The sequence below is a fragment of the Diadema antillarum genome, unplaced genomic scaffold (genome assembly GCF_040938485.1).
Source record: "Diadema antillarum isolate AM-2024a unplaced genomic scaffold, OU_Dant_1.0 scf00000066, whole genome shotgun sequence".
Taxonomy (NCBI): Eukaryota; Metazoa; Echinodermata; class Echinoidea; order Diadematoida; family Diadematidae; genus Diadema; species Diadema antillarum.
In genome coordinates, this window is record NW_027270955.1 from 1,395,227 (window position 1) to 1,419,434 (window position 24,208).

Below are 24,208 nucleotides of genomic sequence, written 5' to 3' on the forward strand. Positions count from 1 at the left end.
GTATGGCTACCAAAATATTTGAGCATAGAAGTAATACATAAATTTTCCTAACAGGTAGGTAAATTACCTAGATAAGAGTCAAAGGAGTCAAAATTTTTGGCACTGATTTTAGGATTTATCTTCTGTCAGGAAGGATATCCTCGGCATCATTTTCAGCTGCTTTTTTCTTTTAAAATGTTGCCTGACAATACACTAACGTCGAGTAATGAGCATGTAGTGTGGTGGATTATTTGATTTTTTTTAACAACCTTTGCTTTATCCTGAGATCCTGTTTGATCCTCCCCCCTCCCCCCCTTTTTTTTTTTGGGGGGGGGGGGGGGGGTTGGGGGTGAATATAGGCTCCCTAAATGTGAAACCATGGTACATGTACCTAGGGACAAAAGTAAGTCCGAGAAACTCTCTAGACTAGTAGAAGGACTACCCATGCTATTCACTCTTTGATTTGTTTTTGTTTTTAGATAGACTATAGATTCAATTTTAAGTTATCAAAACAGAGCTAGCAATTTATCAGCACACTGATGGCCTGGAGGAGAGTTACTATTTTTGTAGATCTATGTACTTTTCTTTGATTAGGTTCTAAATTTAGATCTATGTCTAATTATGTTTTCATTAGTCTACTTGCGACTACATTGATCCCAGCCTCACATATTAAACCAGAAATGTGATTCATTCTTTAACGAAAAAAACAACAACAACAAAACATCTGCACAGAAGATTTAAAAGATAATCTCCAGAGAATAATGTTTTCATAAATAATGTAATCTTCACATGATGTTGAATATTTAGATTAGCTTAGAATGATATAGCATTGAATTCAAACTATGGAATTGTTTTCACCCTACTGAAAGTTACCATTAAGTATTGAACTTAGGGGCTTATTTTTGATTTGCATGTCTTTTTTTTTCTTTTGGCTGAATAGTCTTATATGATAAATGATAAACTTTTCTACATGTCCTCAGGCATTGGTGAAACTGGCTCTCTGCCTATACTACCCTTTACTTTGGGTTTTGCCCACAATTCTGTATTGGCAAGCATGCAAAAGCCTGTAGTGTGGGGCATGTAAAGCCTGTCTTAAATGTTCATTTGCACAGACATGATCCAGGCTGCAAAGTAAGTGTACCAAACCACGCAAGATATTGCATTTGTTTTGAGTGTCATTTGTTTTGTTTGTGTCAAAACCATTGAAAGAAAATTCTGAATAGCCCTCTCAAAACTTTGAGACAAGCGTATACATGGGGCTATTAATGTCTTCTGGCCCAAAACTTAATTTTAAAGTGTGTATAAAGAGTGAGAAGTTGATATTCATGACACACTGTTCTCATGTTAACGTTAAGCTACAATTTAAGATTTAACTTATCTTGTCTACTTTTTCATACACCAATCCAAATTATTTCCTAGTTTCAAGCTTATTTCTGACATTCAATGTTTTGGTCTTTATGTTTCATTCATTCTTTATTTATTTATTTACTTTTTAATACTCTAGGCCATATACTGTATGGCAAGTGCCCATACACAGCTTCCTTGCAAGATTAACTTTTCAGGATATTGAAAATGATATCAAAAGAATAAAACATTTAAAAATACAAAACAACAAAACAAAACAGGCATATCCCAAGCATCATGTTAAAAGTGGAGATTGCTTTCGGAATACGTCACTGTGGTAGTGCGGTTTTCATTATTGGGCCATGATTACACACTTTTTCCCCACTTATTCTACTGATGTATAAGAATGCTTCATGACAATAATTTCATGTGCCTATACAATTGTAGTTTTCATTGTGACCTCCTTTTTTTTTTCTTCCATCTATTTCTCTGTTTCTCTCTTTTTCTCACCGTAAGAGGATGAAAACTAAAGGGGAAAAGGCTGAAAAATATTCAAATCTTGAGCAAGCAATCCTCACCACTTGACTAAAAAAAGTTCATACTTTGCCAAACTGTCATTTAGAATCCCTGCTCTCTGTGATCGAAGATCTAGCTGGGCATGACAATCATAAATAACCATGTCTGTTGTTTGCTATTTTTCTGTGTTTTTTTGTTTCCTTCAACATTCCATCTGAGGGGCTATTTCCATGGAATGTTCTATTTATTTGCAGAAGGGGGGGGGGGGGGGTTGGAGGGAGGGGCAAGGAATACCACATAGTAGGACTGTGCCTGCTTGAAAACATTGCCATGTTTTTTCCTTCATTCATAGCAAAAGGACCCAACACCTGGAGGAATCCAAGCCTTTTTTGGTATTTATTGTATTTTTCTTGACAGTTTTCCTTTTTTTTTTGGGGGGGGGGGGGGGTATTTGATTGTTTTGTTTTATGAGGAAATGCAAACATAAAGCCGCAACCAGCATACCGTTCAAGTCATTTGATTCAAAATCTTGAGCACATTATAACAACTGTACTGTAGATGCAATACTCCCCAAACAGAGATGTATACACATTTAAACAGGAAAAAAAAAGTAACAATGATGCAAGAACGTGCCCAATTTTCATATCAAGAGCTACGGGTTCCTGTAATGCAATCATGTGGTGTGTTATTCTTTTGTCATTTGATAGGTTGTACATGACAGTATCTTCAATTGCAAAACTTTACTCATAGGCCTACTGTTTGATATGTGATTGCTGATGATAAAAATTTCATCTCTGTGTCCATGTAAATTGATGTACTTCCATAATACCCATTTTCTCGGGTATTTGCAGGGAAAAAACTAATCTTTTCTTTTGCACATTTTCTCCCTTTTGCCTTTGATTTTTTGATTTTTTTTCTGTTGTACTTTTAATGTAAAAAAAAAAGTTGATCATGTATTCCATTTTTTTTTTTTTTTGGGGGGGGGGGGGGGTGATTTCAGTCTTAGGATAAATTACCTCTTTCCCCCCCTAACAATGAAAGTTGTGAAGAGTGTACTGAGCAATATGTCGTCCCAGAATGTGTAGGCCCTACATGTAGTTTTTCAACAAAGTTGTAGTTCTCATGACAGTCCTTCATCTAATGTCAGTGAAACACATCCAGAAGCAAGACTGGTTTTTGAGTTGCAAGAAGTCAGACTTATACCCCATTTAGAGTCCCCCCCCCCCCCCCCCCCCCCCCCCCCCTGTCCAGGAGGACCTCAGGAGGACCTCCGGACAACATGCCAAATGAAAACAATCATTTTTTCCCTTTTTAAAAACCCATCAGGGGGCAAGAAGAGATCCCTGTTTAGAGTCCTCTGGGCCCTGTTGCAGAAAGTTGCTATCAAACATAAATCAGAAAATAACAATTAAGAATATTCAATTCTGATTGGCTGACACCTGATTTATGTTTGATTTTCTGTCTTATGTTTGGATTGCATCTTTTTATGCAACAGGGCCCTGGTCCTCTAGTGCGTGGTCGGCATACGTTTCTATGGAAACCAGTAATGTTTCTCCTCGACAGAGGCGGCGATTTCTCACGCGCACATACGTGCATTCCGCCACAAACCGCACAGGTCACCGGAAGTGTGTGTACCGTGTGTGTATTGGAGGTTGTGCTCTTGTTTTGTGGGATTCTAAATGAGGTGTAACATCGTTCTCCAAGTTCGTGATGTAGAAATGTTGTGGAAGAATGTCATCAAAGATGCAGACGACTGCCTTCGTGGTATGCCTTGTCTCCTGTTCTCCCTTTCCTGCTGAAATCACCCAAGATTGTGTTTCAAGTTTTTAAAGGTATTTCTGTCGTACTGGACTGAAAAAGGTCTGGATGCATGTTTCAAGATACATATCAATAAAGAAATTAAGAGAAGTGCCTTTTGATTTTTGTAAGAATGTTCCACTTTCTGTGTGAATTTCGTACAACTGAGAAATGGGGATTCATATTGTGGATAATCATGCAAAAGGAAGAGAATGAAAGATTAAGTTTTCAATAAGAGATTCTTCCTTTTTGTCCTCAATCCAGGCAGTTGCAAACATGCACCATGATGTCTAATTTGTTGTAGAAGAGGAGAGAGAGAGAGAGAGAGAAAGGGAGGAGCAAGAGAGAGATATAAGGTAATGCTGGCTGCCTTTGAAAAATATATCCATCTGAAATGGTAAGTGCGCTGGGGTCGTGTAGCGGCGGACATTTTCATGAAAATGCATTATTGAGTACAAATGATACACCTAACTGCTTCCTAGAGACCCATTGACCAGATTTAGCTTTACACTGATTGTCAGCACAATAAATTACCCTCCATGTTGGTGAATTTCATATTGTCATAGTTCAACTAGTTTCCTGACTGTGGACTTGCATGTTTATAAGAGCTGTGTCATATCGTTTGTAACCCCTTGAGATAAATTTCTGACTTTATTTGTCTCTTAAAAAAAGGAAAAAAAAAAGCAGAGACCTAGGCATTATTCAAAACATTTGATTCATATTCAACCTTTTTATGACCAGTGTATGTGTAGAAAATTATATATTTTCCAATTTCAGCAGAATGTCCATTCAAAGGTCACTGACATTTTTTCTTTGTCATTAACCCTTTAATAGCCACTGAATATTCTGTAGGCCTAAATGGCATATGGTTCACTGGAAGGTACGGCAGTATTGCCCTAATTTCGACAACGATTTTGCTCACTGCATGTTTATTTTTGTCAAGTAGGCACCTATAAGTTATGTTTATATGAAAGCCTACGACTTTACCAAGAGAATGGTGTGTCACAGAGGTGATTCTGATGTACATTTGTTGACCTTTTACCTTTTTCAAATTGCATGATTATAATGCCATATGAAAAAATAAATAGTAAAACATAAAGCTATTTAAAATATGGAGACGGGTGGTTGTGGGCATCTTGGTGACTAATGGGTTAATATCTGAAAACCCTTAACAGTGTGCTCAGGCACTTTGCAGGGGTCGCACTTAACTTTTTTTTTAACTAGCCAGGCGGACTACTTAGAATCAATTTTGACACTGAAGCAATATTTTGGTTAGCCAGACGGAATAGTTACTTCAGAATTTTATGATTTTTAGCTAGTCCGACATGATTTTGGGTGGCCAATGGCCAGCGGACCATCGCCAATTTCGAACCCTGCTTTGCTTAATTTGTCAAGCTGAACTTGTCAAGCTCTTTCAATAGCATCCAGTAATCCAATCCATCCACACTGGACCAAGATGTAGATTAGCTAAGCCTACTCAGGTGTAGCAAATGTGCCTCAGTCCAAAAGAAAGGCCATGGTGACACAATGGGGATTAGGGGGATTAGATAATCTCTAATCTGTGACAGTTAGTTTCCAAACATCTGCAAAGGTCTGTGAAGGAAGCACTCTACCATGCATTCCAATAAGAATGTAATGTTTATAAACTAAAAATCACCTTAAATTGAACCAAAGCCTAAATATTGTGTGGACTGAGTGAAAGCAGCAATATTTAGTAGAACACATCAGTGAAAGTTTGAGGAAAATCGGACGTTCGATTAAAAAGTTACGAGTTTGTAAAGTTTCAGTGCCGCCATTTCTGGACAAGAAGGTTGCCAAGGAGTCAATCTGTAGCTAAAGTGCACACAAATATGCAGATGAAATAAGCAGATGAGTGGACTACCTAAGTCTGAAGCTTCTTTGTACCTTCAGATAAACACAAAACAACATTCATATTCATGGTAGAAATTCATACTCTTTTATGGTCCTTTTTTTTTTCCCACCCTACAAATACTGTAAACGTCAATATTTTCGCGCGATTAATTTTTCGCGCTGAGCGGCTCGAAAACATATTCGCGGGTTCTTAAATTCGCGCTCCGCAGCGGGCTAATACACAGTCGCTGTTTTCATCCAGCGATGCCAGCGTGTGAAAGCGACGTAGCGAGCGGCGCGAGTGTGAGTACAAGCGCTCAACTACGTAGTACACTGTACACGTATTTTACTCGATACATGTACTGTAGTACTAGTACTGTAGTCGCGGAGATGTAGCACACCAATCGGCCATGGGCTCGGTGCATGCGGTGTGTGCGATGATACTGCTATATGCGTAAACATGTCTGTACTACGTAGCAGTATCATCGACGAAGCGCACGCAATTCAGGCCGTTCAAAATGTGCATAGAAAATTGCGAAGATATATTCGCGCGTTTTTGAATTCGCGCTAGCCGAACGTAGCGCGAAATCTGCGAAAATTAATGTACCGCGAAAATTTCCACGTTTACAGTACTAGTAGTTGAATCCAAACTCTGCCAGATATAGTGTAGAATAGCAAACTACAATAATCATTGTACGCTAGCGGCTAGAATCTGATGGATGTTGAGAAAGTTGGCATAGATTGGCTGTTACCCTGTCAAAACCCTGTCATAATCCTCGTATCAAACTATCATAGACTTGTGAAAGCAAAGGCAGGTCACCAGTGACAATTACTGTGCTAATTGTCGGGACAAATTAGGTAAATTTTCCAAATATTTAAATTGCATTATTTCCTTTATAAGACATTCCATATGTTTAAGTAGGTATCAGAATACCATGCACAAGTGCTATGTACCATGTAGGCCTACATGTTTGCGAAGAGTGATGTAATGTATTTAACGAAGGTCGCTGTAGTGTGGTTTGGGCTCTGTGCCAATGTGGCCCAACTACTGACCGCTTGGCGTACTGACCACTTCTAGAAGTTCAGGACCCCCCCCCCCCCCCCTTGTTTGACCACAGTAATGTCCAGAGAGACAGTGAGCATGCTCTGCAGAGGGCTGGTTGATGGGCATGGGAAGACAAGTTGAAAAAGGTTGTCTAGCGCCATCTTGTGTTGGTCCTTTGCACAGTCTTTCCCAGATCAGTGACTCAAGCCATAGGCCAGTTTTCTAGAGACAGGCGAGTGCTATCTACAGTACATGCCTATGTACTGTATGCACGCACATTGAATCTTGATTTTTCTGTGGTTTTTTTTCCTATGATTTAATTTTTGTAATGTGTTTTATGTATTTAAATGCCATTCATCTAAAATATCCCGTCAAAGAATGTTGATATTTTTTCATAGTAGTGCTGTATTTTTTTTTTTTTTTTTTGATACCTGTGAGGTTTTCTTGCAGTGTAGTTTCTTGCTTGTTATTGCTCAAAATTAGCCATAATGGCTGCATGAAAGTCATTCAACCCAAAATGAATTGATTTTAACCCAAGGCTGTATCATGTGGTCAAGCTGTTGCTATGAGGTTTGACGCATGCAAGTATTCTTGTTCTTTCTTTTCCTCGTTTTTTCGAAGCGAACATTAGTCAAGTGGACACGTCATCATCTGCTCTAACGTATTGTCCCCCAGAGTGTGGCAACAATTATCATTGGGGGAGGTCTGGTAGAAAGACTAATATATCACAGCTGATGAGCTTTTTCCCCCTTGACTAGTGCCTCTTGTTGATTCTCTCATACTTTCTGACCACAGGGCTGCCCTCCTCTACCCCCCTCAGGCAAACTAGCCATCCAGACGGCGGCATCAGCACTGGGCCAGCATGTTTAAAAGCTTCCATTTTAATGTCAGCGTGTCAGTGCGCCTGTCTGGCCAAATGCTGGAATATTCTCATTATTCCTATGTCTCATCTTGCCTTACCCCTCCCTTGCCCTTCTAATAACCCCCTCCCCCACCCCACCCCCCATTCTGATGCTCCTCCTCCCCTAGCACTATCATTGTACATTCTTATTCCTCCTTCGGACTGATAGGAAATGTTGCCAGTTTTAATAGCAGATCCTTCATAGTGATCCCCCTCCCGAATAATTTCCAGTCGATACCCATGAATATCTTCCATGCAAGGGCTATATTTACAGTAGACAGTGAAGAACTGTGCATTGCTTTCAACAATATTAATGACAGAAACATCAGCTGAAAACCTGCACAATAAATATGTCTGGCAGTCTTTTAATAGTTAATGTAGAAAACTGATTAAACAAAAATAACAAAGGGAAAGCAGTGGAACAGCTTTTACTTTTGTCACTTTACCTAAAATCATTTAGATAACATGAAGTGCAAGTTTCCAGAAAATTTTACCTAACAAAGTATCATTATAAAGCGAGAAAGAAATTGAAAATAACCATACCAATGTCACTTTTATGTGACAGTGAAACACTGCAAGGCTACTAGTCCAACATTTCCTTATTTCTGGTTTTCCTATCACATAATGTACATTAGAATTATGCTTCGTGAAGATAATGCTGATAATTGATTGGTTGTTACATTGTAATTTGCATTTCATACAAAGTAAATACGACTAGTCCAGCAACACTTTATGTCTATCTTTTTATTTCAATCTCGCCTGTAATCTTTGATATTATTTCTAAATTTTCTTTGCATGCCGTGTACCTGTCCCAGATCCTAATTTTTAAAAAAGAAATTTCATGAAAAAGTCCATTAAAAGAAAAACGAAAAGACAATCTCCTTTTAAATAATGCTATTGCCAACATAGATTTGTAGACTTTTATTGTGCTGACAGCACTAAAGGTGAACAAATTATTTATATCAATTCATCCTGTTTCATTTCACCCAAACCTCTGCATTTCTATGATATCAGGGACAAAAAGAAAAAAATGATTATTTGTTCTCCACCCTTCCTCCTGACATTTCATAGGGTTCTTTATTGTCCAGGTTAATGAGGCAGCCATATTTATGTCACTAGCACTGCACTCGTGGTGACGGGCTAATTCAAAACGCTGAAGATATCCATAACTTGTTCATGGAATGGCAGTAAATCAGCAGCAATCATAGGACTTTGATGGACTATTCACCACCTGACCGCAATGATGAAGCTGCCAGCGTTTGCCGGACACGCTAGTACCCTGCGTTCTAAGATCGTCGCAACCACAGACTGGTATAATGTGTAAAACAGATGAGCTGCTACAAAAATTGTTTGTAAAAATGTGGAGAATAACGTTCATCGCCAGGATTTTTACCCTTTGAAGCAGGGTTTGCTCTATTCTTGCCTCCACACGTAGAAGTTGATACTTAATGTCGTTATTGAGAAATTACTGTACGAGCTGATTTTTTCACGTACAGATATTTTCGCGAATTGCTACATGGAGGACATTTTCTCGTGTTGATTTCGCGGTTGCAAGGGTCTAACTGAACTTAGCTATTTGCGCGTTGTTATTTTCGCTTGTTGTTATTTTCGCGGTTCAAAGGCAATTCGCGAAAATAAAACCACCGCGAAAATTTCAGCTCGTACAGTACGTGGCAACTGTGACAGACAACTATGTGAGGATTTTTGGGTCACTCCTATTTAAACTTACATTGTATCTCAGTGACAACTTGAAGGAATAAAACTGTGTGTATTTTTCATTCAAAAATTAGATTTTATATGGAATTCTCTTTATTATTTCTTTCCGTCGTTTTCCTATTCTGACATCACAAATCATTCAAGTCTTCTCCTCCAGCAGTGATGATTGCCAAACTTTACAAGTTCAGGACCTTTGAATAGATTGTCCCATTTTCCTCAACGTTCACTGACATGCTCTACTAATATTTTGCATTCATTGAATCCATCTAAACTGTAAACATCTCTATTTTCGCACAATTAGTTCTTCACGCTTAGCGGCTCAAAAACATATTTGCAGGTGCTTGATTTGCGCTTCACAATTTTCAATACATTTAGAATGTGCAGAGAATATCGTGAAGATATTTTTTTTCAGGTCGTAGAATTCACGCTAGTCGAAAGAATTAACCCGTTGAGGACAGTTTGATTTTACTACAACACGCATTTCCCATAGACACCTACGTACCGGAATATACTCGGGATTCGTCCTCAACAGGTTAATGTACCATGAAAATTTGTACGTTGTCTGTACATCCATGGGTTTCATTTCCCTTTTAATGTAGGCCTACAGTGTAAAAGACATCCCCTCTGAGAGCTCTGTCACATATTATTTCTACTCTATCCACTATTAAACCTTGCACAGTTTGGGTTGAGATATTCCACATCATTGCATCATAATACAAAGAGGAGGCTATTAAAAGTTTTGCACATTGCAATCATTCAAGGAGTCAAAGTTAAAGTCACAAGTTGAGCTGAAATCCTACAGTGTAATTAATCACAGCATCAAACGACAGGTATCAAAATGGTTAATATTTTGGTTTCTAGATGAACTTTTTTGCAGAAGCAAAAATTTGCCTAATAAATATTCTTTGATTATGGTGTCATTTTAGGGAGGGTTTGACTCAACTGCTGAATTTCCATTTCATCTTTTCAGCTCTCATTCCTAATGAAAATTTTGAGGAATTGTCAATGTGGAAATCATGTACAGGCTAAATATTAGCCTTGTTTGTGATTTGTGCTGGACTAAGTATATTGCATTCTTAAATATTCTTCTTTGCAGGGGGGGGGGGGGGAGATGATGCAGTAAGGGAGAGGTTTGTACTATAATGAAACGTTCTACACATGTCTTGATGTTGCATTTGTCTGTTTTGGTCTGGTGACCATGTATGTATTTAAATCATAATTTTCTAGAGATTGGTAGATATTGGTCAATCACAGAATGTAATCACACACACATACTGTATCGGTACGCACATATGTTGGGATTACAGTTCTGTACATCAAAGTACTGTGCAGGTGTTCCTGTACTGTATCTCCTCAGAGATCGGTTTAGTGCATGGTGGCCGATATTTGTATAAAGATTGCTGCCCTACCCCCGCCACTGCATGCTAATAATAACAGGGAATTGGTGCAGATAGCGGACTGTTTTGCGCCAATCATAGATTACATATTTCTCCCCCGTTTGCTCAAGATCTGTTGACTGTCTGCCGGGGCCGGGGGTCAAAGTTTAAGATCCGAGGGGCCAGCGCTGTCGACACTCCAGGTGTGTAGACTGTACATAGTGTATGAACGGCAAAGCTTCCACACTGCTCTTCTGGATGGAAGCTGATGCATCTCTTCACGAAGCAGACGCATTTGTTTTTGTTTTTGTTTTTGTTTTTTAAAATATAGCAGCATTTCTCAGCATGCTTCAAAGGGAATGTGAATAAAAAGTAAACACCACACTTGACCCGGGGTCGTAATGTTGTGAGCCGTGCCTCTCTTTTGCCAAACCTTTCAGTTTCCACTCCATACATGGTATCCCTAGATTAAAGGGTGTGTACAGTTCTGGTCGAGGTGAGGATGTAGCATTTACGTTTCGCGAGATATTCAGAAACCACTCTATGAGATGTCAAAGAGCATGCAATTCTAAGGGATATCAAAAGTTTATTTGCTGAAAATCGGTTTTGGAATGGCCGAGATATCCAAAAACAAGGTAAAACAAAGAGATCTTAATACAAGGCGTGGTCTGTCGCATTTTATTGTAATTATTTTTTTTGGATATCTCAGCCATATGAAAACCAATTTTCATCAAATAAACGTTGAAGCCTTCTTAAAATTACATGCTCTTCCATATTTCGTAAGAGATTTGTCATTATCTCACTTAGGAATGTTCAAAACATGAATCCCCACTTCAACCAGTACTGTACAGTCACTTTAATGTAGGTACGGGAGAAGCTTGTGCAAAATGGTGATAATGCCAATTTGCCTTCCCTTTTTATGTCAGCAAAGAAACTTCAAAATATAAATTGATAATTTCTTTTTTGAAAGACTTTGCAATGGCTACCTTCCATGAATGAAAACACATTATAGCTGAGTGATAGTCTTCATTCTGTCCATTGAGATTTAATCCTGAATGTCTCTCTTTCTTTTCTTTTTTTTTTGTATCAAAGTGGAAAATCCACTCCTTATTTGATTTAAAGTAAGACAAAAATTTGACAAATGGAAAAAAAAACAAGAAAGTTTCATTGGAGTTGAACATATGATGTAAGACAGTCGGAAGTATTTTTTTTTTTCTAGAATTTTGTATTGCTTAAATAATTTCCAGTCATTTAGCCCATTGAGGACGGTTTGATTTTGCTACAACACTCATTTCCCATAGACAACTGCCCGAGTATACTCAGGACTCGTCCTCAATGGGTTAAAGAGAAAAGGGTAAGGTTTAGTAGCTTGCCAGTAGATGTAACCAATATGTCCTGAAACCATCTTTAACATTAAGGATTACGTGGTTCACTGTGGTCCATGCTTTCCCTGGAGGAATTGTATGTATCACGTTGGTTTATGTGAAGGAATGTGGTATTGTTGTGATGACACACAGGGTTACTTGGAGTATCTAACTTTGCAGGGGGGGGGGGGGGGGGGAGGGTTAACTCATTACTTTAAGGTACTGTTATTTCTCAATATGGTAAAGTAAATCCTTCATGCGCTTTGAATGCCAATTGGCACACAAGACCCCATATATTCTATTAACCTGCTGAAGACTAGACCCGAGTATACTCTGGCAGGTATCTGTGGAAAAATGTGTGGTACCAGGTATAGCAAAATCAGTTCGTCCTCAACAGGTTGATAAAAGTCCCTGGCATAGAAAGTGTTAAAGGGATGGTACAGTATTGGTTTAGATGAGAATTGGGCTTTTAACTTTTTGCGAGATACCAAGAAAACACTTATATTATAGTACAGAGCATACCATTTTAAGAGGAATTCAAAGTTTATTTGATGAAAATCAGGTTTGGCATGACTGAAACATCCAAAAACAAAGTATTTAAACAAAGTGATCATAATAAAGTGTGGGTCCCACACTTTATTAGAATTGCTCTTTTTTTGATATCTCAGCCATTTCAAAACCAATTTTCATCGAATAGACGTTGAATTCCTCATAGAATTGTATGCTCTTTCATATTTCATGAGAGATTTCTCATTATCTCACAAAAAAATGTTAGAAACCTGAAATTAGGTCTCAACCAAAACTGTACGATCCTTTTAATGTCAATTTCTGTATACAGCATCACCTAGCCAACCACAACTAGGCACATGGGCACGCAAAGGGGTACCCGTGGGTGTTCTCATCCCCCTCCCTATAAAGTCGGTTCATAGTTTGAAGGAGTTCTAGATCCTTCTCCATACCATTTCTTTCTAGACCTTCCTGTGTTTTGCAATGACCTACTGATCAAGTAAGAAAGTACAGTTTGTATCCCCCCTCCCCCCTTTAAAGTAAGGATAATGATAATAAATGGTGGCTACTTGTACAGCGAACAGGTCAGTCTTTCAATGTTTGTGGCGCTTGTGGCGAAGAAAATGAGCTCTCAGATGTAAATGTTTGTAATTCACTGATATTTGTAGAGGTGTAATTATATCCCTTTTGTTTCACCATTATGGAATGTGTATAACACATGGGAAAGATTTTCTACGATAAAATTACAAGTGAGTTATCCTATCTTTGGATGGCAAGGGTGAGTTTGAAGTGTAGAACTTTGGAAAGAGAGATTTGCGCTGTAGCATTATGTTTGACACGCTGTCGTGTATGCATCAGATGTAAAGGGGGAATGACGTTCAGACGATAAGAACGTATTTCAGGCTCGTCGTATCATTGAAGCGGTGTAGTTGGAGAGATTTACGCCAGACAGGTTGTTATTACTGGGGAGTATGAAATGTTAGTAAAATTGAAAATATTTGAATGGAAGTAGGCATGTATGCCATTGAGAAAAGAAACAGTTGAAGAGGGTTCTGTTTCAGACATGGCAGTAAAGCTGTAGCACTAAACGTTCCCATCTTGTCTGTCCAGGCGCATTCAGTGATTTGATTGGCTTGGAGGAACGCACTTGATCCGTTTTTCCCTCCCATATTTCGCTCTCGCGCATGCGTGTGGCATACCATGTGACGATTAGCAAAGTATTTATGTCTGTTGCTTCTGGAAGGTGGGGGAAAAGAAGGACGTTTGAGACGGATGATGTCGGGTGTTCATTGTAAACTGCAGTCTTAACTCTTGTCTAACCTTACAATTTCCTCACCAAGAGAATGACAGTTATGCACAACTTTCAGACAGTTTCACCCAGAGTCAACGAACATTTGTCGTTTCTCCTGTTTTTCTTGCAGTTGTACGTCAGCCCCTGTGTACGATTTGGTTGGATAGGGTGGTCCTTCTATCGCCTGCATGTGTGTCTGCTACGTGGCACTGAACTACGCGAAGCGCCCCAATGGACGAACGGTGCACAGCCCTGTGGAAGCAAAAAGCCCGAGCATGCTCATAAAAATCTTGTGTGCGCCGTCGCCGCCATTTTGCCCGAACACTCCCATCCGTCGTGTGACCTCCCTTCCCATCATGCAACTTGTGCGAGGGGCACGGCGGGAGCTGCTGTGTATTCTTACAGACCGAACAGACAAGCACGGTGTCTGGCTTTTCCTTTTTGTGTGCACGCCTGCCCTTTATCACACTGTCTGGGGTAGGAGCTACGTGATCGACACTCCCTAGGCCAGCCTTACCCAACAGAGGGGGCCCCAGTCACCTGAATCCACTGTGGGCCACAGCAACTACGCCATGCTGCTCCCCCCAAACATTCTTTTGTGAACATGGCGGACCCTGTGTGCCTGGCTGTGGGCGATGTGTTCTCTGTTTACCAACTCTTCAACCTCCGCTACTAGCCTGCATTTTGCCCGACTTGACTGCCTGCCTGCCTGCCTGCCTGCCTTCCAGTGTATGCCGTCATTTCAGGAGTCAAGGGAGGGGGAAGATTGTGCCCCGGCCTCATGACTGTGCCAGAAGGTGAAGCCAAGAAAACCCCCCCTCCGCCTCCCGCCTCATGACCCGGGTCCTGCTCATGAAATGCCGCCATTTAGTGATGTCGACGTGGAGGATCAAAGGTCAGGCTCGTAAGGTGAGTGGGTAAGAGCTTTTTTACACGGTACATGAATGATGCCTGGAGAAGCGGGCGCTGTGGTGCCTGACAGTAGAGAGAACTTTCCCCCCAGCTTGAGGGGCTCATTTCACCTGACCCTCCATGCCTACCAAGTCCCACCTTACCCCCTCTCCCCACCATTTCATGTTTATACCTCAAATGGTCTGCATGTCTTTGACAATCCAGTTACAGCATCAGAATAGAGTGTGTGTATGTGTGTGTGTGTGGGGGGGGGGGGGAGTGGAGAAATAGCATAGAAAGTCTAATTGTCATCAGTAAAGCAGTCAATGCACCGCCATTGCCCCCTTTTTAACCTCCCATGGTAATTAAACCTCCCGAAGTTATTATGTTCGATTCACACGGCGTCTGCGGAGCAGACAGGGACGGCGGAAAGAGCAGCCTGACTTTTTGTCTACGAGACTCAAGGGCCGTTGACAGAAGCATGATGCCTGTGAACTGTAGGAACATGCCAGCACCACTGCAACCGTGAATTTGAACTTAGGCCTATTTTGATTGGCTGCCGATTCTCCTCTGATTACCAACTGGTCTGTGTCAACTGAAAGCCATGCTGGGGGAGCCTTCTTCGTCTTCTTCGTGGGCCTTGCTTCTGATTCTGCATGATGAACTACAGCAGCGTCACGGCTAGCCGCACCACGATAGAATGCATCCGTGTTCACGACTCAGAACCGTCTTGCGAGCCTTTTGTCCATGCACTTTTTTTCACAGCTGGCATTCTTTCATAGTTTTGCCAGACCTCCCAATGTTTGCCCAGAATCAAATTATGTCACAGGGTTGGATAATGGGTGGCAAATTGATTTTTATCTTACTTCCGTCTCTAGTTCACAGCAATTCGGGGCTCATTAAATACAAGATCTCCTTTTTAATATGAGCAAGCTGTGGGACGTCTTCTGTGCACCCTAACTGAAAGACTATATAATGGGAAATCCATATTACTATGAGCAGAATTTCATCATTTATTAATCAGCATCTCAGTACTGAAATAAAACTTATTCATACCTCTCTCCTGCAGACCCTTTACTGTGTGATGGCATGTGATCTGAAGAGAATCCCATTGACCTTTTTAAACACAGACAAACTTTGGTAAACGTGACTGAAGTGAATAATCAGAAAAGGAAGGAACATCTATAAAAAGGTACTTATTTTTCTTGCCCTTGTTGATCCCCTACCCCCCATCCTTACCACAAATGTCAAATACAACAAACAAATATCATATTTGAACTGCTGAAATGAAGAAATTGCTTGATCAGAAGTCAAGTTGTGATTATTAAAGTTTGCTTCTCTTTGGCAGAATATGAAATGCATTTTATTTTCATTCATTCTATGTATACAGATTTTTTTTTTTTTCACCTCGGCAACCCGCCTCGGCAACGGGTTGCCGGAACATTCTTCTCAATTGGCTTCTATGAATTGACATGATAAAACTAAGACCAGCTATCATAGATAGGTATGGAGATGCATAATTGACTGTACATGTGTACAGTAGTGGCAAACTGAATCGGCTGGCAAACTTTGCAGGCTAATGCCTCGTGAAACACCCGACAACACCGCCAGCAATGTTGATCCAGGCCACAACCAGACAAGCCCGCAATGTCGTATCACCATCTGCACTGGCTTCACGTCAGCTTTACGCACCATAGAGAAAAACACCAGCAGTGGTCTGGCGTGCAAAAAAAAAATTGTAAAAAAATCTTCACCCGAGACAAGTGTCCCGCGATAAATGCCTTATCTCATAGATACAATAGGACCTAGGGCACACTTACTGGCTGGCAGTAACAGAGATATCAAGGCACGTTCTACAGCTTTCATGCCTGTGATATATTATGCATTCATTCTGCTCTTTGACTCCCGTCCCGTACCTTGGATGCGTAGTTTGGTTTGATCAGAACATATATTTTCTTGGGCCGTATACTTGGAGCTTAGCATGCGGGGGGCAGGGGAATTGCTGTAAATACATGTATCCATTTATTTCCCCCACCCCCAAAGATATGTGTGGTTGCATTTTTATTCATCCCTCACTCATGGTGTGTGTTTGTAGTCTATGTATTGTCTCTATTACTTCATAGATTTACTGGGTCTCTGCGAAATTACATTCTAAAAGGTGGGCCTGGGGGTTACATTTTGTCAAGAGCGTTGACTGGAAGAGCTGTTGCATGCAAAGTGCAGTGACCTTTTGCCCTAAGAGACTGAGTAGTTTCTCACCAAACTTTAAACAATGCTGAATTGTCTGTCGAAATCCAACATGGTGGCCTGCTTCATACTTTCGCTGAACGCATTTGTTTTCAATGCATACAATTAGCCCTTTTAGTCTTTCTGCTATTAAATGCAAGAGTCTTGTGCACCAATGCTTCACAATAGTACCTCGTGCTGCACTTTGCTGCCCTGCCTTTTGTTTTCTCCACTCATAGTCCATTAAACAGCTTGTAATATCATGTCATAATGGATTGGCCACTTCCGATTCTTTGAGAATCGACTGTTTGGCCGGAATGTGTTGAAGGGCATTGGTTACTCCGAGGGGTCAGTGAGAATCGTGACAAGTGAGTCGGGTCAGTGTTTATCGTCCTAACATTTCTCTTGACTGGTCATTTGTGGTCTAGTGCTGTGTAACATACACCTGTTTAGGAGCCAAATCCAGAGATGAATATACTGTGTCGGGAGATAGTTTGCATTACTAGCGGTGCAACAAATCTGTGAGCATGAAAAGATGATATGGTTTCTCCTTAATTACACCATGAGTTCAATTCGATTTGTGTGCACATAATTCAGTTTCTGTAGATTAGAACGCAGACTGCGTGGACAGCACATAAAATTTCTATGCGCGACCAGCCTCGGGAAATCTGTAAACAGGGCCATTAGATTGGCAGAGAATCTCGTCTGATGGAACAGTGCATACGATTTGCATGCATTACGATTGTTTGTGAAAAAGGACAACATTTGTCAAAAAGCTATTCTAGGTACAAATTAGTCCATTCATACACAAATATAGCATAAAAGTAAAGGTTAGAGTACTTTATCAATACTTTTTATGCTACATTCCCTTCGTAACCTTACAGCAATGGCAGTTTGTGCCAGGAAAGAGTTAGATTGAGCCATGTGCATGTGAAAGTGAAGGATTCATTTCTTACATTTTGTGGCAGCACAATTTTTTTTTTTTTTAAGTATAATGCCAGTAAGTTCATGTAGTAGAAAAAAAGGTACATGGAATGGATAACATTGTAGAGATATTTCAGTATGAAGGTAAGAAGGCAAAGGTACATGGTAAGGTAAGGTTAGATGTACATAATGTACATTGCACAAAAATAAATGGCGTATCGTAGAGATGAATTTGTGGAGGTCAGGATTACATTAGCAAGTATTGACATGATTGCAATGAACAGGGTGCATGCTATCTTAACAAGGGGAGGTCAAGAAAATTGAATGCAGAGATATAAACTAATGATACATTGTATGATGAGAATGTTAAAGATTAAGAAGGAAAGAATTTTGTTTTGATAGTGGTAACGAGAGAAGAGTGTTCCCAGTGAAATCAGGATGTTGAAATGTAGACTTATTTTAATAGCCAATCGCAAGGAAATGATAGACCAGCAATCTAAAATCATATATTTAAAAAATAAAGTAGATAGCAATAAAGCAAGGGTCAGTGATACTTTTGTTTAGTTAAAAATGATGGAAAGTAAAATAATTAGGTGCTCAAGACAATAGACAGTGTGTGGTTTAAAGTTTTGGACCAAGGAACTAGTTAGACTAGAAACAGATTGTACAAAGGGGAAAGACCATTGCATGTGCTTAAAGAAAAGGTATATGATGTAATGACAACATAAATACTGGACATAGTGGACATTTACAAACTGGATGTAATGAAACAGGTGACATGTAAGGGGAAAGACTGAAAGTTACTAGGCTTTGATGACATAAAGTAAACCCTGGATATTTTGTGTGGTTCTTGTTTTTTGCGAATTTTGTGAGTCGGGTGCTATTTGCGAATTTAAAAACACACAAAAATAATAACTACTCCCGACATGAATGTAACGTGCACGCATACATTTCTCTGTTCTGTACTGTGCTCCACAATTTAACCACTCGCGAAATTGTTGGGAAATCTCGATTCGCGAAAAATTAGACTCGCTGAATACATGGCGTGTACAGTAAAGTATGGAACAATTTTTGCATAGGGAGAGCTGGAACTCAGTTAACCCATCGTGCCAAGGCACTTTTATGTTAACCTGTTCCTTTTTAAAATGTGGACAGAAGTGCCTGCATTCGCAGCCCTAAATTCATGTCTATTTGTGTTATGCTGCCCAGAAAAATGACTTTGACAGAAAAATTAGAGTTTCTTCTATCAATATCTGTTTTCTTTTTGTATAAAAAATGTGGGTATAGCAGTATTATACAAGTACCTTTTTTCCAATAAAGTGCGGGCTCGTTTTGCTATACTCATACGAAGATATACAGTTGTACATTAATAGCAATCAAAGATGAGCTCAGTAGAGTCTGACTTTCGCTGACCCCATTCAGGATGCTTCTTTTGTGTATAACAAAAGAGTTTGTCAGCCCATCAAGGCACAGTCTATTCATACCTTGCGCCTGAACGATATTTTCATTGTTCGATGGCACATGTAGTTGACCATGGAAAGGGGATGCATGTACCGCTTGACTGCTTTTGCAAAGGTGGATTACCAACCTGTCCATTCTCTGTCAAACTTGCAAAAATAAATGGGGGGGGGGGGGGGAGGGGGGGCATTGAAGGCTCTTGGAGAATTGTGGGAGGAATGGATTAACTTGCTAAGCTGTTTTACCAACATCCAGTAATCCTCCCAAACTTGGCCACTGTAGTTGTAAATTTAGTAAGCCCATTCAGGTGTATAGCAGTGTGCTTTTGTCTGAGATTAAGGCCAAGATGGCACAATAGGGATTAGTGGGGTTTAAATAGATGATCACTGTTCATGGGCGATTAGTGCCCAGACATCCGTACCAATTGGTGAAGAAAGTACTCCAGCTTGTGTGCTAATTGGTCAACAACTCACAGTAGGGGTTAAGACGGTTCATGAAGTGAAGTGGTTTCTTGAGGGAAAGTACGCTAGATACAGTTTGCTGAGTTTATATGTAGATTTTAATAACTAAAGTTAGGTGCACAGGAAAAAAAGTTAGAAAAGAGGTATAAAGATCAAGTAAAGTACGGACAAATGGACCATTTGAATCGAAAAGATATAATGACAAAGATAAAGACACATGGGTCATGAGTAGATTAAAAAAAAAAGAACTGGGAAAGAGAGAAATATGATTCTAAAGATAAAAATTTATAGAAAGATGGAAATTATATCTTTTCATAGCCATTTGTGGGACTGTAACATGTGGATATGAACCCATGGAGGATGGACTGATTTTGCTATAACATACATTTCCCATAGACCCCTGCCCAAGTATTCTTGGGACTCATCCTCCACGGGTTAACTAGTAGAGAGCAGAGACACCCAAGACTACAGATTGTGCTTAAAAAATATGAAGGAGGTTCATTAGCTTCTCATGTCTGCGGTGGCAGTGAACTGTGAATGCTGGCAAAAATGAGTCAATAGAGGGCGGCAGAGTGGTTTCAGGGCTGGCGCTGTGACTGGTATGAGTCAGATTCTTTCAAGGAGAAAAGCTTGCATGGTGGGAAGGAAATGAAGTGTACAGCTTGGTCAGTGTCTAGTAGTTCATTGGCCTCGGTGTTACCATAGTGATACTTGGTCTGTTGTCATGATGATATAATTATGATTCTCCTTTATTTTTTGTCCAGTTTATTCATTTATTATTATTATTATTATTATTTTTTTTTATTTATTTATTTATTTTTTTTAATCTAGTGCTTACCATTGTGAAACCAGACAGGACAGATGTGTTCTGCAACTCTTTGCATACTTGATGTGTCTTGTATTAATATGTTCTGGTATGGTGTAATTGGATTTGTTCAGAAAACTTAAATATGGATCTGGTGTGTAAGTTCAGGTTTAAAAGCAAAACGGTCAATGAAAGATACCTTTTCATCTTTATTTCCAAATGTTTGATTTGTTACTTTGATATTGCAATAAATCTGATGATACTTTCAAAGCTGTTAAGAATGAAAGGTACACAAAGAAGACAGTATTTTTTGTATTTTATTTATTTGTTTTGTACTATGGTACTTCAGTTGTGACTTATAATCTATTTGCTACGGAAAGAAAGATAAAAGCAACAAGAACCAAACAAACATGTATTCCAGCAGTATGCTGACCCTCTGGGCACAAGCACTGTATTCATAAGAAATTTGTTGTCCTTCATACATAATGTGAGCAGTCTCTAGATAATTGAACTGTAGTGATTGAAGGTGAGCATGGTTTTTTTTTTTTTTTTTTTTTTTTTGGGGGGGGGGGAGGGTGTTCAAGATTGATGGTCAAGGAGAAGGGTGTGAGATTTCACATTATAATTAACTCCGGTGACCGCAGTACCCTTCTTGAGAGTGAAGTGAAACTTGGAAAGGTATTGGGTTGGAAGATTTACTGTGCTGACACAGGCTCTATGAATAACAATTGCAATGGATTTGCAAAGGATACCTTTCATATCAGGGCGTATGATGGAATTGAGGTCTAGATATGTTCCATGGTAACGAGGATTATTTTTATGTGAAATCCAAGGAAGCAAGCTAGAAAATTTTCCTTGTGCATATCTTTTTCATCTTGAATGTTTGTTTGTTGTTGCTGTGTTGTTGTTGGTTGTTTTTTTTTTTTGGGGGGGGGGGTGGGGTGGGATTTGGGATGCAGTGGGGAGAGAAATTGAGGTTATGGATGCTTTCTTTTTTTTTTTAACCGAAACTCTTGGATTTGATGACTTAGCAATGCAGATGGATACAAGTTTGTTATTAATGCTTGTGACAAATCTGAAGAAACTACCTTGACTTTGTAATTAGGAAGATGGCATAGATTCCCTTGATGTGTTGCTATATGATAGCATTTGTTTCATGCATCAGAACACATGGACACATATTGTTTCTATTGTTTACATATTTTTTTAATGATTTACCACCTAGACATTCTATATTACGGTAAAGGGGGTGGGGGCTTTCAAAAAATGCACTTTATATCTTTGACTACTTGCAGCACAATGATATTTTTAGACAATTTTACTCCTCCCCCTCCCCCATGAAACAAAGCAAAACAAAACAAAACACATAAACAAACCGAAAATCACCAAGCCTTGGGTTTATGTTACGACATTCAGAAGAGTACTCCAAACTGAAGATTTCATATGCTATTATAATCAGATGTATTGAAGAAATTATCAGAACTTTGTCAATGGCGAGTGCAATTTGTTTTCCAAGATTTGACCATACGCCACTGCAATGGCAACAAAGTCAACAGAGGAAGTATCGCTGAATTAGGGAGGGTTAGCTCGGGACAGTGAGCCACCGTTTTCCTCAGAGCGCTCTCATTTTTTTTTCTTTGTTTTTTACCTCTCTCTTCTGCTAGACATTTTGTTCTTCTGACCTGTCCTTCACCTTTTCCTCATCCCTTAACCTCCCTTTCCCCTCTCATGTGTCCGTTTACCCCTTTCCTGCACCCTATTACCCCTCATCTGCATCCCTTTCCCTTCCCTAGCACTTCTTTACACCTCTCTTGCACCACTTTACCCCTTCCCTGCGCCACTTTACCCCTCCTCAGTACCCCTTTACCCCTCCCCCGCAACTCTTTACCCTTCCACTGTACCCCTTTATCCCTCTCCTGTTCTATTCCCCTCCCCTGTATCCTTTTAGCCCTTTCATGCACCCCTGTACCCCTCTCCTGCACCTCTTTACCCTTTCCCTGCACCTCTTTACCCATCCACTGTACCCCTTATCCCTCCCCGGTATCCCTTTAGCCCTCTTGTGCACTCCTGCACCCTTCTCCTGCACCTCTTTACCCCTCCCCTGTACCTCCTTACCCCTCCCTGTACCTCTTTACCTCTCCCCTATACCCCTTTACTCCTCCCCTGTGTTCCGTTACCCCTCTCCTGCACCTCTTTACCCCCCCCCCCCATACCTCTTGACCTCTCCCCTATACCCCTTTACTCCTCCCCTGTTTTCCTTTACCCGTCCCCTACACCTCTTTACCCCTCCCTGCACTTCTTTAGCCCTCCCCTGTACTCCTTTATCCCTCCCCTGCTCTCCTATACCCCTCCCCTGTATCCCTTTATCCCTGTCGTGCACCCCTTTACCCCTCCACTTCTCTCCAACATTCACTTCCTCTTCCTCCCCTTCATTCCTTTCTCCCATGTACCCCGCCCTGAGCTTTTCACTTCCTGTCAAACGCTGGGGCCAGATATTGAAAGCATCCGACAAGCCGGAGACTAGACTGCTATTTATACCGTCACCCGGTGCGTTATGACCATTTAGGGGGGCCCCGCCTTGGGATGAACCCTCCCTCGCCCTAATGAGGCGATATTTCTTTTCGGCTCATTATGTACAGCTCTGACCGCCGGCCATGAGAAGAAAAGGCAAAGTTTTGTCGGTTGCAAGGCTGCGAAACGCTCTCGGGGTTTGCTGTCACTTCAATTCATTGGCAGCCAGTATTGATCAAAAATCATTTCAAAATTTCTTGTTACAGTTGAGTGACAATAGAGCACCATCTCTTGTTGAAGGGTACATTCTAATATGTTACCAAGTAGTGTTACGATTTTGTAGCTTCGGCTCGTAGTATGTAGCTTCATAGGTAGCTGTTTGTTATGTTCTATGTTGCATTTCGTGCTAGGTTGTTGGATAATACTCTAAACATGTGATAGCCGTAATCTGGACAACATACTGTTTGGAATATGATCTGAGGTACGGTACTGTATTCATATTTTATGTATGCAGTTAACCAGTAAATCGGTGAGAATTTCAGCTTTCTGCTTACATTGTATATCAAGAGAAACTGATCATTTAAAAGTTCATTGTCATTTGGCAAAGTAGACTAGTAGTACTAGTAGGGCATCAACAGGTTACTTCGTTCAACACAAGTGATATATCACCTACATTCTATATTCTTTGTTTGCTTAAACAGACAAAAAAAAAAAAAAACATTCAGATTCTTTCTGAGACGAAGAAAAAAAAAGCAAATTGTGTTGGTTGTTTCCATACACAGTAAGTTGAGAATTCAGCATGCAATGAAATTCACTGCACAGTGGTGTGCAGACACAGCCATTTCAAGAGCCTAAAAGATAATGCCACAAGATCTACACTATGAACAGGGTGCTACTGTACATAACGTTTTGTTATCACTTGCCCCAAATTTTCAAACTGTTGCAGAACACTTGCCCGAACATGAATTATACTTGCCCGAAATGAAACTCTAAAGATATAAGAAATCACTTGTACAGCCAAGGGCTTGATGAAACCCAGTCATTTGAATAAACAGCACATATGGGGAGTAACAAACTTGGTTGGATAGAGTGTTGGTGTTGGATTGATGGGACTTTTTCATGTAAGTGATGAGAAGTAAAGATGGCTTCAAAACTTTTTGCTTGCCCAATTTGGGCAAGCATTTATTCTCCTTGTTCCAAAACACTTGCCCGACTTTGATTTTTCACTTGCCCCAGGCAATCGGG

At 40.1% G+C, this 24,208-nt stretch overlaps 1 long non-coding RNA gene across 1 annotated transcript in view; it reads left to right on the forward strand.

The window, feature by feature from the left end:
• LOC139716562 (uncharacterized) overlaps window positions 1–24,208 on the forward strand; it is a 64,608-nt gene that overhangs the window by 22,779 nt on the left and 17,621 nt on the right. The window contains exon 2 of the long non-coding RNA XR_011709910.1: window positions 13,818–14,596. This is a non-coding gene — a long non-coding RNA (uncharacterized lncRNA). The remainder of the gene's footprint in view (window positions 1–13,817; window positions 14,597–24,208) is intronic.